General features: G+C 42.9%; 1 protein-coding gene and 1 long non-coding RNA gene across 5 annotated transcripts in view; one reads left to right on the top strand and one right to left on the bottom strand.

Moving 5' to 3' along the window:
- Positions 1-15,072, bottom strand: part of osbpl5 (oxysterol binding protein-like 5) — a 35,646-nt gene extending 20,574 nt beyond the window's left edge. For 2 of the 4 annotated variants that reach the window (XM_076038126.1, XM_076038128.1), the window contains exon 1: positions 14,786-15,072. The gene's annotated coding sequence lies outside the window, so the exon portion shown is untranslated. Of the gene's footprint in view, positions 1-5,160; positions 5,223-14,785 lie in introns of all 4 variants that reach the window. The other 2 variants (XM_076038125.1, XM_076038127.1) reach the window with 2 other exon arrangements.
- Positions 13,645-16,379, top strand: LOC142896461 (uncharacterized). The gene is made up of 2 exons (XR_012928354.1): positions 13,645-13,857; positions 14,069-16,379. It is a non-coding gene; the product is annotated as an uncharacterized LOC142896461 (long non-coding RNA).
- The last annotated feature ends 424 nt before the right edge of the window (positions 16,380-16,803 follow it).

Raw genomic sequence — 16,803 nt, 5'->3', positions numbered from 1 at the left:
TCATCTTTATCACAATATGATGAAGGGAGAGATGGAATTGCGAGTCAACACAATCAAATCAATGCTGAGATCTTTTGCAGCAACTGCAGCTCCAACCTGAAGGTACTGTGTCATTTAAGGATCTGTGTCTAAGTGGGGCCGTAAGAGTGGAAACAGAGTGCACATGCATTGGTACAAATCATTTTGCAACATGAAACTGTATTTATACATTATTCATAACTATTCAAATTGAGGATATGCATTCAGGATGACTGATGTGCACCAACAACTTGGAGGCACAAGTGCAAATCACAAAGTAGTCCGCAGCCTTGCATTATCATAATTGGCAAGTAAAGGGAGATGTAAAATATCAAAGTGGAACAGTAGTGTCTCCGAAAGAGGCCAATAAAAATAACAGCGGAGAAGTAGGCCTCGACCAAGGCATGTGAAACACAGATGTCTAATTTTGTGATGCACAGTGGGTGGCTGTGTGGTTTAGCCGCACTATTCTGAGTCTTGCGTGGGCTGAAGGTATATTTTCAGGGAGCTCACATGGTGAAAATGCCTTCCAGAGAGACTTCCAGTTTGATCTCACCTAAAAAAGAATGAACATGAGGTTCATTCTTTTGTTGTGCTGCCACGGTGACGGTGCGTAATGAACCTCCGATGGAGCGCTGCAATGGCATTCTCCATTGTCAAGACAATTGCGAGACAAATGAACTCACTTCCCTTCGCTTACGGCCTATTTTAAACCACCTGTCCAAGTGTGCAACTGCTGCAGTTTCACTCCAACCCGTGAATCCTATTTAAGGCAACGTAGCAGGGAGAAACCCATGGCCACAGAGTTTTATTGGTCATATACAGTGAAAAGAAAACTGAGTGATGGCACAGAGAGCTTTTACACGGATGGTCAACTCACACACTACTCACTAAAAGTTAGGGGTCTTCAACCTAGTGCGTAAAAGTTCCTGCCACACTGAGAGATCATTTCCTCGTCTCAGAGAACTCATTGAACGCAGCACACCAACAACGGTGGTGGGTATGGCATGAGAAAAAATACCAGTGCCTCATGCGACTTTTTTCTTGCTGGTGCTACTTTGCCTTCTTGGTGTCATGATGTAACAATGTGAGCAGCGTGATGAACAGGACTGTTTAAATACAGAAAAAAGAACATTTTGTGACACTTTTGCTTGTGATTTTTGCGGCTGATCAGCTTGTTAGAGACAACAGCATGTTTTGCAATAAGTACTGAAACGATGAACAGCTGAACGGGAGCGTTTAGAGAAAAAAATTAAGTTCCCCTGTAAAGACTGCAAAGAAATTTCAAATACACTACAAACTAGTAGTGTTTTTATTCATTTAAAGAGCAACAGAAACTAACCAAAGATCAGCTGCAGATTGACTACAGTTGAGTGGGGCTCAAGATGGGTCTGTGGCAATGGCTGCTATCACGCGACAACACAATAGGTGATAATGATGCACCTTTGAAAACCTGAAAATTAAAAAACAAAAAACGTGAATGCCTTCAGCCTTTAGTAAATGCCCTTTTCCTGATTCAAAGTAATTCTTTTCAATCATCTCTCGGATACAACCTGAGAATGTCTTTCATCACATAGGCCCCTTTTCCACCGAGCAGGAACCAGCTCAAAACCGGAGCCGGTGCCTGACTGAGCACCGCTTCTCACAGTTGGACTGGAACCAGTTGGCTGTCTCCAGAACTGGAGCCAAGCCCAAGATAGCTGCCCCGTAGTGGCCGAGCCATATCTGAAGGAATGACAGCACTACTGCCGGGAACAGCGCCCCCTTTTGTTTTTACACACACATACGTCAGCCGTGGGCTCACATGCATGTCAAGGCAACGCACAGGCGCTCGCTGATGACGTTGACTCACACAGAGGCTGAATCCCTGACTGTGCCTCGCAGAGACGCGGCGGCATCACAATGTTCTTTTTCTCGGAACATCGAGACCTTCAATATGAGCAGAACCTTTTCAGAGCCACACTTGCAAACAACACTTAACCCGCGCAGACACAAATGGAACTGACAGAGCAGGCGGCAAATGAGCATCGGCACACTGGTGCCCACATACAGCACACATAACCACGCGCACAACGACTAACACAATGAGACACGGGCCTTTTATTAACTACAGCCGGGGGGAATGCAGGATATTTAAAGAAATAAAGATGCATGGTGGATTAAAAATGAAATCACTTGTTATATACACCCTACTAATGTCAGAGGGTTTTAGGTACTGTCATATGTTTCACGTCAAATTCTTTTATAATCACATCAATGTATGTGACTTAATAAAAATGTACCTTTGAAGATTAATGTTCCTTAATGCTGCAATCATTTTAACTGCACCACATCATGCTGCAGACTCAATTCTGGCAACAGCAAGAGTGTTTTGCATATTTTAGGAATGTTTACTGTGGCAAATCTGCCACACATTTAAATAATGCTATATCACCTATTTCAATTAGAAAATTAGTGTGAAAATATTTGTAATTTGAATATCTATATAAACAAAACAAAAAGGTGAATAAATCTGCTATGTCACAATTCATTTTCTGCCTCTACCAGTGGCTCGTTGTGTCTCAGCAGCAAAGAAGCGCGGTCAGTTTGTCTTTTTCATTTTTTTTCCCACAAGAAAACAAGAAAGAAGTTCCACAGGTAGGCGTCAGGGGTACAAAGTGTTGTAAAGAGTTGTGTCAGTCGATCAGACCGAATTCACTTTCCAAACAACCCCCAGTGCAAGATCAAACCAGGAAACAGGTGAAGTTGGTAAAAGAAAATAATATAAATAATAAGAATATACTCTGGAACAAGAACATTTTGGTTGAAGAACTAACTGGGAGTGCTTTAGAAGCAGCCACAGGACCATCATAGAAACCTTGTGAAACAGTGAAGTGTCAAGCGTCATGGAAAACACACAAAAAACAAAACCAAAAATATCAACATTACTCTACAAACTCAAGCAGTAAGTCAGTGTGCCTATATGTGGACTTGGCCATGGACCTCTGAGGCAGAGACGGGAGATGCACATGTGGCTTTTTCATGAACAGTTAAAGGAGTGCTGGATTTATTCTCCATGAGTTTGCGATCTTAATGAAGGTGTGTGTCAGAAGGTAGCCGCTTGCCAGCAGAGACCTGGAGGCTGTCCAGAGAGAGACTGTTAACAAACGGATGGAAAATCATACACAGTGCCGGATGAATGGAAATAATAATTCTTCAGCAAAGAGCGGAGTGTGGGAGTCCGTTTCATACTCCTCCGACTGTGAAACAACTTTCAATCAACAACACTGCTACCATTATTATTCAGGTTTAGCTGATATATTGTCTGAGTAGTACTACTGTAGCTGTGCCTTGGTTTGGCTTGACCTGGTTTGGTTCTATGCTACAGAAATGGAAGCCTGGGTGGATCTTTCTCTCAGGTGAGAAGTGAAAGAAGTTTGGGAGTGAAAAAAACAAACATATCTCCTGAATTTATGATTCACACACAGAGAGCAACTGCAGAACTGGTTCTTGGTGAAACAGCTCCAGGCTCACAGTGGGAGAACTACACACTGTAGGCTTATGATAATTTTGAGGAACAAACTAAAACTGTCATCCTCCTTTGCCTCTTAGTACACACTAAATATTTTTTGGAGAAAATGCCCTTCTCAAAAGTAGCGAGGCAAAGCTGCAAGGCCAAACCTTCTGGGAGTTTCCACACTTTTCAATGTATGGTCAGCACCAGAGTGCACAATATGTTGACTCCTCACGTGGCAGCCTGTGGCTTTCTTAGGGGACTTTATTCAATTTACAGCTCCGTGCAGTGTACTAGTTTCGTTTCAATTCTTTTCTTTTTTAAAAATGTCAGTCATGGAACAGATTTAGTTGCTTTGTCTCTGACTATGCAGTGTGATATGCTAATCAGCTAACCAAGAGCCACAATGATAGATGATAAATCTATCCACAAACAGATAATCAGAGAGAGCACGGTAAAGAAAAGATGAAACTCTAATAAGGAAACAGTAACTGGTCAATATATTCCCTCTGCTCTTCTTTTGAAAAACAGCACTTGGTGCAAATGTTGCAGTCCGTTGTGGAGTTCCAAGCTCCCATTGTGCAGCCAAATGTCCTCAAGCGACCTCAAACATTCGACCCCTCCAACCCAAATGTATTACGCAGATGCAGAGAGCTTCCTCACTCTGTTCAGCCAGTTCTGTCTTTATTCCGTGTTGCAGTTTTTTTGTAATCCTAGTATAGAGCATACACCAAAAAAAGACCCAAACATCAGAACTCGTCAATCAGATGCATTTCCATCAAGTGGTTACAGGAGATAAAATACACTGGCTCTGCCAAGAGATGACAGTGTAAACAATGTCAATATTTGCTCAGAATTAGTCAGTGAGATATGGCAGAACTCTGTTTGAATGCCATTTCCTGATGTTTGTTTTTCATGGCTGAATACAAGGAATACTTTTGCTCTCTCGCCGTTGCTACTGGCCGCGTGCGTTCCTGCGCGTTAAAAAGAAAGCAGAAAGACGCTGTCAGCTAAATCACTCGTCACAGGAGTCCATTGTTGGCTCTGTGTGTTTGTTTAGTCACAACTCATTCAACTTCCATCGCCGAGTCAGAACCCATTTGGCGACAGCGTAAAAACCTTTTCTGCTAATCGTGTTGAGTTTCCAAAACTGCCTTCTAAACAGACGCAGACAAACAAAGACAGATGGAAGAACTGGCCACTGGCACACAATCCCCATCAGCAAAGAGGAACAGCCACAAAAACACAAAAACGTTTATAAATAATAAACTTAAAAGTTTATATTTCTTGTTGGCATTTGGTGAAATTGCTGCATAAACTAGTTTGCAGGAGGGCATCAACAGACAGGGCATCGTTCTTACTTTCTTTCGAGACTTGCCCTGGTTTCCTGATTCCAGCTCACAGATAGAAATGCCTTCTGGCAACGCTTGTTAAAAACGTGTCCTTTGTGCCATGTTTTTTTATTGTTCATGTTTTTTTTCCTAAGCACCTTGACACAGCAAATATCCAACCATCGAGGACTAACCCTTGGACTGCAAGGTATTAACACCCGGAATAGATGCAAATCAATGAAAGTAAATGATAAGGCTGAACACCGAGCAGCCAAAACAAACATCTGAGCGACTGATTAAAAAGTTTGCAGCTCTCACCTTTCAGCTGAGCCGCAGGAGACACTGCATCCAGGTCCCTCTGGTGGAGCGGCCTGTCTCACCTGCAGAGACACAAGCGCTTTGAGTTCAGTCACTCTTTTACCTTCAGCAATACAAACAGAAAAAAAAAAAAAACAGTCGCCTCGCTCCCGGTGTCCCTTCTTCCAAGCTCCACCCGCCTTTGCACAGCGGTGTTGCAACCGCAGAATCCCAACGCCGCCCACTCCCCGGCTCCCGGGGAAAGCAAACGTGTCCGTTGGGATGGCCGGTCTGTTTGCCACCTGCACGCACTACACACACACACACTACGAAGCACCACTGGGCTGCAGGTGGCCGACAGCGTTAAACAAGAAAAGGCAGTTAGAATAGAAAAAAAAGTGACTTAAAATGTTTGTTTGATTGTTGACAGTTACAGCTGTCTACGCTCAAACTACAAGCCTGACACCGCCCTGTTTACAGAGGGATTGCTGAGTATTGGCGCAACTTAATGTCCTCACCTTATACTCACTGTAGTGTGATCCCAATACGGCTTTGAGCTCTGGAGTTAAAACAGCGCTAGCAGAAAACATCCATTTAGGAGAGCGTAGCCTTTGGGTTTAATTTGCGCTCAGTTAATAGTTCTTCTCTGAGAAAAAACAAACTGAGGCCAATGTGTTAACACAAAAAACAAAACCAAAACAATGAAGAAGCTGCGACTGAATGAGAAGCCAGACAGGACATTGTTCCAAATAAATTTGTGTCTATTTTAAACAAACCCACTTTTAATTAAAATTGTGACCCTTTTGGTTACGCGCAATATAAATGGTATTGTTTACCGAATAAGATGCAATTTTAACACTCCATTATGGGGTGACTTGTGTGTTTTCTTGAAATCCCTCTTAATCCTGCCAGTGCAAAGAACAATGCTTCTTCCAGCAGCTGTGCTGAGCGATAAGCCAGAAATAAAAAAAACAAAGACACAACAAAAATGCACAGTGAGATCTCAACACCCCCCCCACACCTCCCTCTCTCTCTCTCACACACACACACACACACACACACACACACACACACACACACACACACACACACAATACACACACACACATCGTACTGCATGTCCTTTTGATACAACAGGGCAGCAGGGAGTTGTATTGCGAGGAAATGAAACTCAGCTAATCAAAACTGGTGCTCATCACAACAGCACCATCTTTACCTGGCATCTTCCGCCCACAGCTTTACACTGTGCATGACTTCCCTGTCATGCACAGTTGGAGGTGTATGGAATTCATTTTTCTATGCAACAGGATAGAAAAGTGGAAAGGTTGTGTTGTGGTCCTTAAAACGGAGAAACCTCGACTAGCGACAGCTTTTTAAATACTATAAAATATTACATCTAAATTTATAACAGCTTTTCAATGTTTAATTCAATATGAAACCCCCAGTTTTTCCCAAGCTGTCCAGTAACTAAAAGTCCACTGCTGAAAAAAAATGAAAAACACATCAAAACACGGGTAAAGATTGACTGGCAAACGATGGCGAGGGAGGCGGAGAATGAGATGTCATGTCCAGCTACATATGATACCACTGCAAGACGGCGGTAGCTCCAACAAACCCGACAGACTTGAGTGTATCTAACCTAAATATGAAGTGAACTGAGAGAGAATCCTTGAGCCGTGAGTGCTTGAGGAACAACAACAGTACAGAGAAGAAGGCCGCCACTGGCAGACTGAACGGAGGAAAACAAAGACACGTCACCACTGTATTGCGTGAAATGCCCGGAGACTGCTTGTATTCCAGGGTTTTCCTGCTTTGGCCAGCTGCACCTTACGTACATTAGCCCACTCTGACCTCGAAGTGCATTAGAAATGTGTAGCTATTGATAAAAAAAATAATAATAATAAGTTGTCGGTTTTACTGCCTGTTTTTTTTGGGGGGGGATAGAAGAGGCTTTCTGCCAGAAGGCCCGACTATCATCTCCACAAGTAAATCAACATGTAAAACAACAGCATTTCTCACATTCATCATTACAAAATGCATTTCATAACAAATGTATTTCATAACACTTTAACCAGACATGTGGTAAGTTCCTGTCACTGTGAAAGTGACGAGCCAAAATATGCAACAACGGAAAGACTGGCAACAATGGCCTCATAATTGAATATGATTGGGTTATGGATGGAGGAGGGAATGTTTCCAATGTGTATTGCATAACCGCTACAGCTATATAAAACACCGCAAGCTTGCCAACGGCTACAGCAGAGGACTGGGACTGACTCACAGCAGGGGCGCAGGCCAGGCCCCGCCCACAGCTTTATAGTTGTGTCTCTGGCTCGATTAAGGGAAGTGAAAGGAAGGGCGTGGATGATAGTTTCTGCAACTGAGGAAATAGTAGCAGCTCCAGTCAAAGGGTCAAGCCACCAGCATTAAGGTCCGGGAGTGAAGCGGGAGTGAATTTGCGAGGCAAATAATTTGCTCTTTTTTTAAAAAAAAAATCAATGCAACCTTCCACACCAGCAGCGAATTTCCACGGAGTGAGACATCGGCTGTTATTTTTTGCAATCATCTGACCTCACGTCAAGACTTACCTACATCAGCCCTAATAGTCCACATTCAAAAAACAGAAACAGAAACATTATTGACTGTCAGCTTCACATTCACAAGCCGTTTGATCAAATGTAGGCATGGGACGGGCTGAAGCAGCTAGTAGTAGTTTTCGGTGATCAGATCCAGGACTTCACTTCGCAACCTCATGCCGGTGCTGTAAATATGGATAATTTAATACTCAATCACAAACAGTAATGTTTGCAAGTACCCAAAGACAAGTTGGCATTGTTATTATTTTTTGTAGACAGAGTGGAAAACAAACCTCATCATTCCGCATGCACAAAAAAAAAATTAAGATCATGAGACAGAGAGATACAGAGGGTGCATTCACTCCTCGTAATGACACCAGCTGCAGTTTCATTGGAGCGTAGCTGGATCTGAAGATGTTTACTAATCAGTAATCACTCATTTGGGCCGGTCACATGCCTGCGTACACTGAGGACTGATGTAATTACGGCTTCGAAACCCCTGGCGGCAAAACTCTCTTTTCCTTCAAAAGTCTGAAATAATAAGCACAGCTGCAACAACGAGGTTCACCAACATTGGTGCAGTAGCTGCCTGTCGGTCATGACATTCTGATGGAGCGCTCAGGAATTAACTGGGAGGTGGTTGTTCATTCTCTTGATTGAAAACGTGAGCGGAGCGGTGTTGCTCCACGCTGACAGACGTGCTGCTCACCGAGTAGATCATTAGATGTTGGCAGCTGCTAAGATGCTATTTCTAGCCGACACTGAACACACAGGTCTGGCTTGGACTGTCAGACGGCAAGAAGAAGTAAAGATCAATACATTGCTTCCCGAGTCCGACCTACATATCCATTCCTGACTCGCTAGTCATGCTGTTTAAATAATTGTGTGAGGGGTTTCTCAGCACTCCCACCTACTGTCTGGCGCTGGCTGCTGTCCACCGGGATTCCTGTTGGAGAATCGAGTTTCATTGTCCTGAACATGCAACACGTACATACAGAGTGGAGCGTCCGATTGTCAATTTTCAAATTGTATGCTTAAAAAAATAATGTTACCTCTTAGCGTGAAACTGTAGCTGTCTCAGGAAATCATCTGGTCCATTTTCCCCAGGGACAAAAGGCAAAAGGCAGAGATTTAAAGCAGAGCAGCCCTTCAGATTCCCATGAAAGAGAAGCTGTCCATATACTGAAACCCAAGGTCTTTCCTAAAGGGTAACGCGATGATTGCTTTCCTAGAGTTACTTGGCAAAGTCACCCTCAGTGGCACATGGCCTCTAACGTGTGAGTTCAATGTAATACAGCTCAGGCTTGTCGTCCACATGACATCTCCATCAAGTAGTTTGTAAACACTGACTGCACGGTTTCATATCAGTAAGAATAAGTCCTGCGATGGAATTGCACATAACAATAGTGAACTGCCGTGACGTGGGGGGTTGGGAGGGGCAAGATAAAAAGCAACTGTTGCACTGGTGCCAACGTTTTGAGCTAATCTGACAGATGCCCGTGGTGACCCAACAAAGAGGGTTTTAGTCTGATGTTGAAGCCATGACATAACAGCTCCTCTCAGCTCCTCATATTTTTGCGCTCAAATTATCGGTAGCTGACGTAGAGTGTACACAATGCCAATCATCTGGTCCTGTGCCATTTGCAGGAGAAGCCACTCAGAAACATTATGAGCTGACACCTGTTTAAAGCAGGTACAAAACACATCACACTTCATGATGCAGACTTTTGCAGAAATAAACACAAATAAATAGAAAAACTTCCTTTACAACACTGTCCATGAAGTAGAGAGAGAAAACATTAGCCATAATAAAACACAAGTGTCAAGGAACATCTAAATTCCCAGTGAATCGCCTACCAACCTGCCTCTCTCTCTGTCTCTCTCTCACTGAGCTGAACTCCCTGTCAGGTTCACAGAAAAGTACCCATTACCTCAGTTAGTCCACCTTCAACCACATTTCTGTTCCCGGACTCAATTATTCATGATGACAAAATCATCTGAATAATACCTTTGTCAGTCTGATATTGAAGTGACGATTAATGCCTTTATATTTTTACTATGACTCACTGCACTTTGGGCTTAATCATGAAACTATTTCCTTTGTGAAACCCACCCAAGATTCTACTGTAAGACTGCGGACAAACCCTTAAAAGGAAGGACAATATCTCTCCGGTTGTAAATTCTCTACACTATTGGGATTCATTGAAAAAAAAAAAAACAACTACAATACACACAAGCTGACAGAAACCACTTCCTATGGTTGCACAGTGCAGGTTTAAGATGGCCTTTAAAACGTTGGCACTGCCTTTATAATTAAATATCTCTGGAGGAGGAAGAGTGACATTCAATGAAAAAGGACAGTTTAGGACATACAGCCTAACTTACAGCTGTTCAAAAAAACCTTGTGACCTAAAACCTCTCTAGGACCATGGGAGGAGGAGAGTCTTGGCACAAAAGAAGCTGCTAAAAGTGCGTTTGCTCTCCGGGGGCAGAGAGGCAGATTCAATGTGGAGCAGTATTAGCCTAGATTCCCCAGCTAGATGTCAGGGAAAGCATTTACATCTCAGGGGGGAAGGAACAGCTCCGAGCCACTTATCAAACCTGTGAGAAAGGAAGTTCCGTTGTGAAGGACAGTCAGATTCAAACTGATAGTTTACACTGACCAAAACTCTTCTGTCTGCGATAAGAAAACTGTGAGGCTCATATTAGTTTTGAAAGACTGCTTTCTGATCATGTGACACACCACCACCTTTTGGTGACTTGCTTCGGTAGCTCCAGTGCAGTCACTCTTTCAACAGTGAGTATTAAAAAAAAAAAGTCCTGACACCCTTGTTAAAAGGACTGGCTGTGAAGTACAAACAGTTAAACTCCCATGAATACAAAGTCACTTGATCACAGCACGTTTAAGATAAGAGAGGAATAACCGTATCTCCACAAAACTGAAACACCGACAAAACACTAAAACAAGATTGAAATGCAAACAAAAAAAACTGTATGATACAGTGACAGTGCATGTACAACCATCAAACAGCCAAGTCTCACTCAGATCAAAACACAAAAATTAAACAAAAAAAACCAAAAAAAACTCATATCATACTACATATCAGACAGACAGTAGCGGTTGTCCACATCACGGATCCATATTCCAGTCTGCAGTATTGCGCTGAAGGGTGACTCACACAGTAGCACGGAACAGTGTGTACAATCCCAGATTGCTCCACCTAGACACCCCAGGAAGAACAATCCTCGATCCAGACCAGCGATGCCAGATTTTTATTTCACACAGGCACCCCAGATATCAGCTACCACACGCTCAGGGTTTGTCACAAGGCAGCAAGCGGGCTGCAGCTCAAACCTTTTGCTCGGGACACGTGGCAGTGTAACACGTTGAAATGTTCAGGGATCCAACACTTAGTGCTCCACAGGCTTTGCAAATTTCAGAGGGCTGTTTACTCTCCCTCTGTGAAACACTAACACAGATGAATACACAGTAAAAAAAAAAAAAAAAAAAAAAGGTCTCAGGCAGGACATTTTAGTCCAAGTATTTTTTATGTTTTGTACCATTTTTTAATCCAGTGAAACCTGCTCTATGGAAGAATTTGCGTTATCTGCAAGAATGTGCGGAACTTTCGATGACGGCAGTATTGAGCGAGCGCTGCAGTGAGGCAGCCGTCCACTGCTCTGTCTTGACAGAAGGGTAAAAATAAACACCTGCCCACATCATAAAGTTGTGTGGCTGAAGTTAAAACTGAACACTTAACCAATGCTTGCAGCTACAGAGGCATTTTCTGTCACGTGGCATCACACAGCTATCCAAACAAAGACAGAACAAGGGTCGGTTTACAAAATAAAAACCCTCCCATATGGTGTCTGGATCCTTATAGTGGATATTAGAGGCCAGACTGGAAATGAGTAGAGATAGAATTGAAATGACCTATAATAGCGGCCTCCAGCTGGACTTCAACCAGGGACACTGCAATTACACAGCCAACGTCTTAAAACCCACAGGCCACCATGACTCCCCGGGCAGTGGCAGTCAGATCTACAGTATGTGATTGGACGTGAGAATTCCTCGCAGCACGGCAGGGAAGCTGGGACATCTGTTGCTGTTCTTCCTGCTAGAAAAAGCAGTGAAAAAAACAGCACTGCCCACTCACAGAAACAAACAGCTCTTAATGTTCTCAGGACCCCATTCTAGTCAACGGAATACCTTCTTCCTGTTTGTCATTCACAGAGGAGCAAAGCCGCAGTTCTAGCTGATGGGCTTAAGGACCAACACCATTAAATATCCCAACACGATTACTGCAAAGTAGACGGTCACATGGACCGAATAGACTATGGGTGTTAGGAGATCAGAACATAAAACCTCTCATCATTAAAAGCAACATTGGAAAAAGCCACTGATTTGAGTACTGAACAGTATCTGACGTCACGTTTGAAGCATTGAAGTCAACACTCTGTCAACCTTTAATCAACAGCGGACGCCAAAAATAGTTCCAGTGTCTGACGTTATTGAACTAATGACCCATTTCCATGGGTCGCTCACTATGAATGACCTCCACACACATATATTTTCCATTTCTGTTGACTTCTCTGTAACCCCCCCACGCCCCCCCTTTTTTTTTTTTTTTTGCACTTGGCCAATATGACATGGATTTATATTCCATGCAGGTCTGACAGTGAATTCAGATATGCCCTGTAGCGCAAAGCAGAGAGGGGAAGTGGGGAAGACAGTGTTAAAACTCTCTTCTCACCTGCAATTTTCCAAAACATAACCTTGTATCTCACTCATAGCACTCTGGCAATCATTTCCTCTTTTGGTTAGATGGCCCTTTCCCGTGATTTTTTTCAGCCTCTATAACACCCTGTGCAGCAGATTCCAATAACCTTTTTAACTATTAACTAAAGTGCACTCCTCCGCAACTTTCATCTCTACTGAAACACAGCTCTACACAATAGCACACAATTAAAGATGATGAGCTCTTTTATCCACACTATAAATGAGCTTAGACTAATAGAAATAATGGGTGGGCTAGTACTTTTTAAACTGAGTCAGTTTGATGAGGATACTGTACTCTAACCTGCATCAGATTTGTTTATGTTGACACCCAAATCTCATTTTTAAAAACGATATTGGTAAATAACCTTTTTAAAGCAACACCATGCAGATTTTATTCACCATCACCTTCACAGACACAGCGCGCCAGGTTGATATGATACATGACTGCATATAGTATATTTCTCTTGTGAGAACACCCCTCGCTTTAAGGCAATTGGCTGCCTGGCTGGCTATATAAGGCTATTAGCTCACTAGTTTATATATTCATAATGGCGTATGCTCCAAAGACCCAAAAATAAAGACATCCTAGATGGACTTGGAAGCAAGAAGACCAAAGTTTTAATGCAAAGACCTACACCAGGTTAGTTAGCCAAGCTGGTTTAACAGCACAGGTGCCATTCCACTCGTCACAAGTCAACCACAAAAAAGAAATTTAGGCAAAATAAGGAATAAAACACAACAACACGGTGTTGCTTTGTATCGGATATGTCTCAACAAGACTTAAACTGACTGATGCACAAAGCCTCCAAAAGTCAACTCACTTTCCAATGCTCTCCCTCTCTCTGGTGGTATTAAAGAGCTTATACTGGATATTAGCTGTCCGACACTTACCAGTTCCATTCGATAATTCTGCAGAACGCCCTAATAATGGCCTGTTTGATGCAAAATGTTGCCATGCTGTATTAAACAACACAGAGAGGCTTCTAACATCAATGGAACAAAGCATTATTTGTAAGGGGGGGGGGGGGGGGGTCACTGGAGGCTGCGGACGGCGCAATTGTGCTATTAGTAAACACGCGTCAGGGGAGGACGGGGGAAGAGGGTGGGGGTCACTGTAACATTAGCAACGCCGAGAGATGAAACAACAACAACAATATCATGACCTCCACTGTAAATGAACTACTACTGTGTAGAATTTCACAGTCAGACTCTCTAAGGGCGTGATGCTCTTATCACAGCCTGACTGCCTGCCGCACATCGTGAATGCCTATCAGCCCCGGTGTGATAGAGGCTCCCTCAGAGAGGCACTGGATGGGGGGTCACCAACCTTTTTGAACCTGAGAGCTACTTCATGGGTACTGGGTCGTATGAAGGGCAACCAGTTTATGACACTCTCCTGAAATAACACATTTTTAATTAGTCATGAGTTGTATATGATTATTAATGATAATGATCTATGGCGAAGACAATAATCACGTTCATCAGTTCTCAAGAATGATCAACAATGACTTAAGAAGGTTGGATAACAATGAATTTTAGACGCTGATCAACCAGTTGTGCAATTTTTGAACAGGCCTGCGGGCGACTCATGGGGTCCTTGGGGGGCTACCTGGTGCCCACCAGAATCGTGTTGATGACCCCCGCACTAGATGGTAAGGCGGAAGGTTATCCATATTTTTTGTATGTTTGATTGGTCCCAATTCGCTGCGCTCGAAATTGACTGCTGGCAGCACACAGCTCCGGCGAATAAAAGCAGGAGGCTGAGACACACATTGACCTGCCCTTGCTCAACACCGCCGCCGAGCACGTCGGGCTGCCTACGTGGTTGCCATGCACACAAGTGACAGCCAAGTCGCAGCAAGCATGTAGGGGAAGAACGCGGCTAACGTGTCGAGGGTTCCACTTTGGAGTAGCTTAGCCCCCGACGCTAGCCCCTCTCCCACCCTCCCACCCCCCCCCCACTCAAGACCCAGCGAGTCGACGCACTGTACACAAACACTACAAGTCTACACCACCGCCCGACTGCAAATTCATTCCCGTATTGCGACAACACGATGTCCGAAAGCTGCGCCTTTTCCGCCAGAAAAAAGGACGAAATTCTTCCCGCTCCCGTTGTGGTCGCAGTTAAAGCTAAGGCAGCTCGCTGAGCTAGCACAAGTTAGCACATGAAACGAACCTTAGTTGAGGAGACGAGAGGCGCCTGCTTAAAATAACAAGTTGCTGCTGCTCGCCGTGGCGTTGGCGTGGTTCTTAGTAACACAGCAGTTATTATTAATGGAAGTAATCTTACTGTGGGTCGCTGGGCTTGGCGCTCATACAGCTGTTGGCGAGGCTCCTTCCCGGTCCGGCGTCATAGCACGGGGGCTGACCGAGACAGCTGAGCAGAGTGGGGGCAGCAGCGGCTAGGCTGTGGCAGACGGTGGGAGTCGGCTGGAGGAGAAGTTGTCCTGCTTCAACATGGAGAGTGACGACTGGATCCTCATGCAGCGGTTCGCCTGGCCGCTGGCTGCTAACACAGGGGAGCTCTGGCGACACCTGTGGCTGGAAGAGGGAAGTACGCTTGTCTGTGCGGGACCTTGCTCAAGAGTTCCTCACCAACAAAAACGCTGGAGAGTCTCTGAAGTGATGTGTCTTGTTTATTTGTTTTCGAAAGGGAAGTATTTATACTGTCACAAATACGAGTTTAAAGGCCAGATGTTTTTACGCCAGATTCCGAGATCACAGTCAAATTCCCCCTGGGTTTCTTCTGGCTGTACTTGATCTCTCCACCGCAGATGAGCCGTCATGCTCCAATTTCCTTTCCTTCCTGCTCTTATTAACATGACCTTAAAAGTGTCACACATTCAGAGCAAAGGGGTACATGAGATATTGAAAAGAAGAGAAGAGTCCAGCACTGTTCCATCAGCTCTCACTTTTGAGATGGAGACAAATCTTGACCTATAATGTTAAGATACATGTTAGAATGTAGCACTGTATGCAAAGCTAATAAATACAGGTTGATGTAGTAGTGAGTCAAAGCAACCTTATAATTACACACAATATTACCGTGTTTGTTTAATGACAATACAACCTTTCCTAAAACCAGAAGGAAAAAGGCACACATGGAAATGAGACACCATGGTCTCTCTGCGGCTATGTCGACATGGCAAGATCACGCTCAAAGGTAGTCAAAGGTGTTCCTCCGTTTAGACTTATTTTGTAATTTATTTTTAAATAGCACCAATGAGGCCCAAATCTTAACAGCACCTCACCATAATAATAACACGAAAACTCCAGAAATCAACCATGTAGTCGGTTTTACTTTCTATTCAACATACTAACCATTGAATTTAAATGACCATCCTTTCGCACCATCTTATGTCTCTGTTGGACATCAAAATAAAATCCTGGCTGAGTATATGCTTTCTAGAATCTAGAGCAACTTATACAAAACAAACTCAGTGAACTCAGTAAAAAAATAAAATAAAAAATCTGCACAAAATGTATGTGTGATGATATAGGCAATGACAGAGACCAAAATCTTGTTGAAAAAAAACCCTCAAATTTTCAAAATGATCAGCTCTACACTGTCAAAAGAAAATAGATACCTAAATTTAGATAAGGCGTTTCAATATAAAAGAAACCACAATTTTACTTTAGAACAACCAGAATTTATTTGGTTCTTTCAACTTGCAATGTGTTTATATATTGAAAAAGAAAAAGAAATTCTTTGGCTTGAGTAATGTACATAATATTAAAAAAAAAAAAAAAAACACACACACAAGGGATATACAAATATAAAATGCTTTCTGCTCTTTCAAAAGTATTGCATTGTACCAGCAAGCTTCTTAAAAGCATTTCAAATTGACAGTACAAATAAGTGCTCGTAATACAAACAAAAATAAGCCGCTCAAAATATTTACATTTCAACTCACAGATATGACTTAGGACATAAAAAGTACCTGCCCAGCTTTGCCCTTTTATAGCAAAAATAAAGATTGTGTTCCTTAATTAACTTTACAGGATGCTCTTTAAATAGATTGACATTCAGCAGGAAGTGACCTAATATAAAAGAAAGGGGTCACAAGAGAGCATGGATGCTGCCCTAACAGATGCAGCAGAAATTTTCTTACTTTCAACTTTTTTTGGTTTGTTTTTTTCTTTATTGCTCAAATTCCTGAGTTTTAGTTTGGCACTATAAAAGTTCTGACATATGTAAATATCTCCTCTTTCTTTTGTCTTAGAAAACATCTATTAAATCTATTTAATCAAAAAATATAATAGTCAAATGTCAAAATGCCTCAATAGTGGTGAAAAAAATAAATGTTT

The sequence above is a fragment of the Nelusetta ayraudi genome, unplaced genomic scaffold (genome assembly GCF_046127955.1).
Source record: "Nelusetta ayraudi isolate G7.1 ecotype Tasmania unplaced genomic scaffold, CSIRO-AGI_Nayr_v1 ptg000053l, whole genome shotgun sequence".
NCBI classification, from domain to species: domain Eukaryota; kingdom Metazoa; phylum Chordata; class Actinopteri; order Tetraodontiformes; family Monacanthidae; genus Nelusetta; species Nelusetta ayraudi.
Note: the sequence above shows the minus strand (reverse complement) of the source record. Positions and strands in the feature narration are given on the sequence as shown.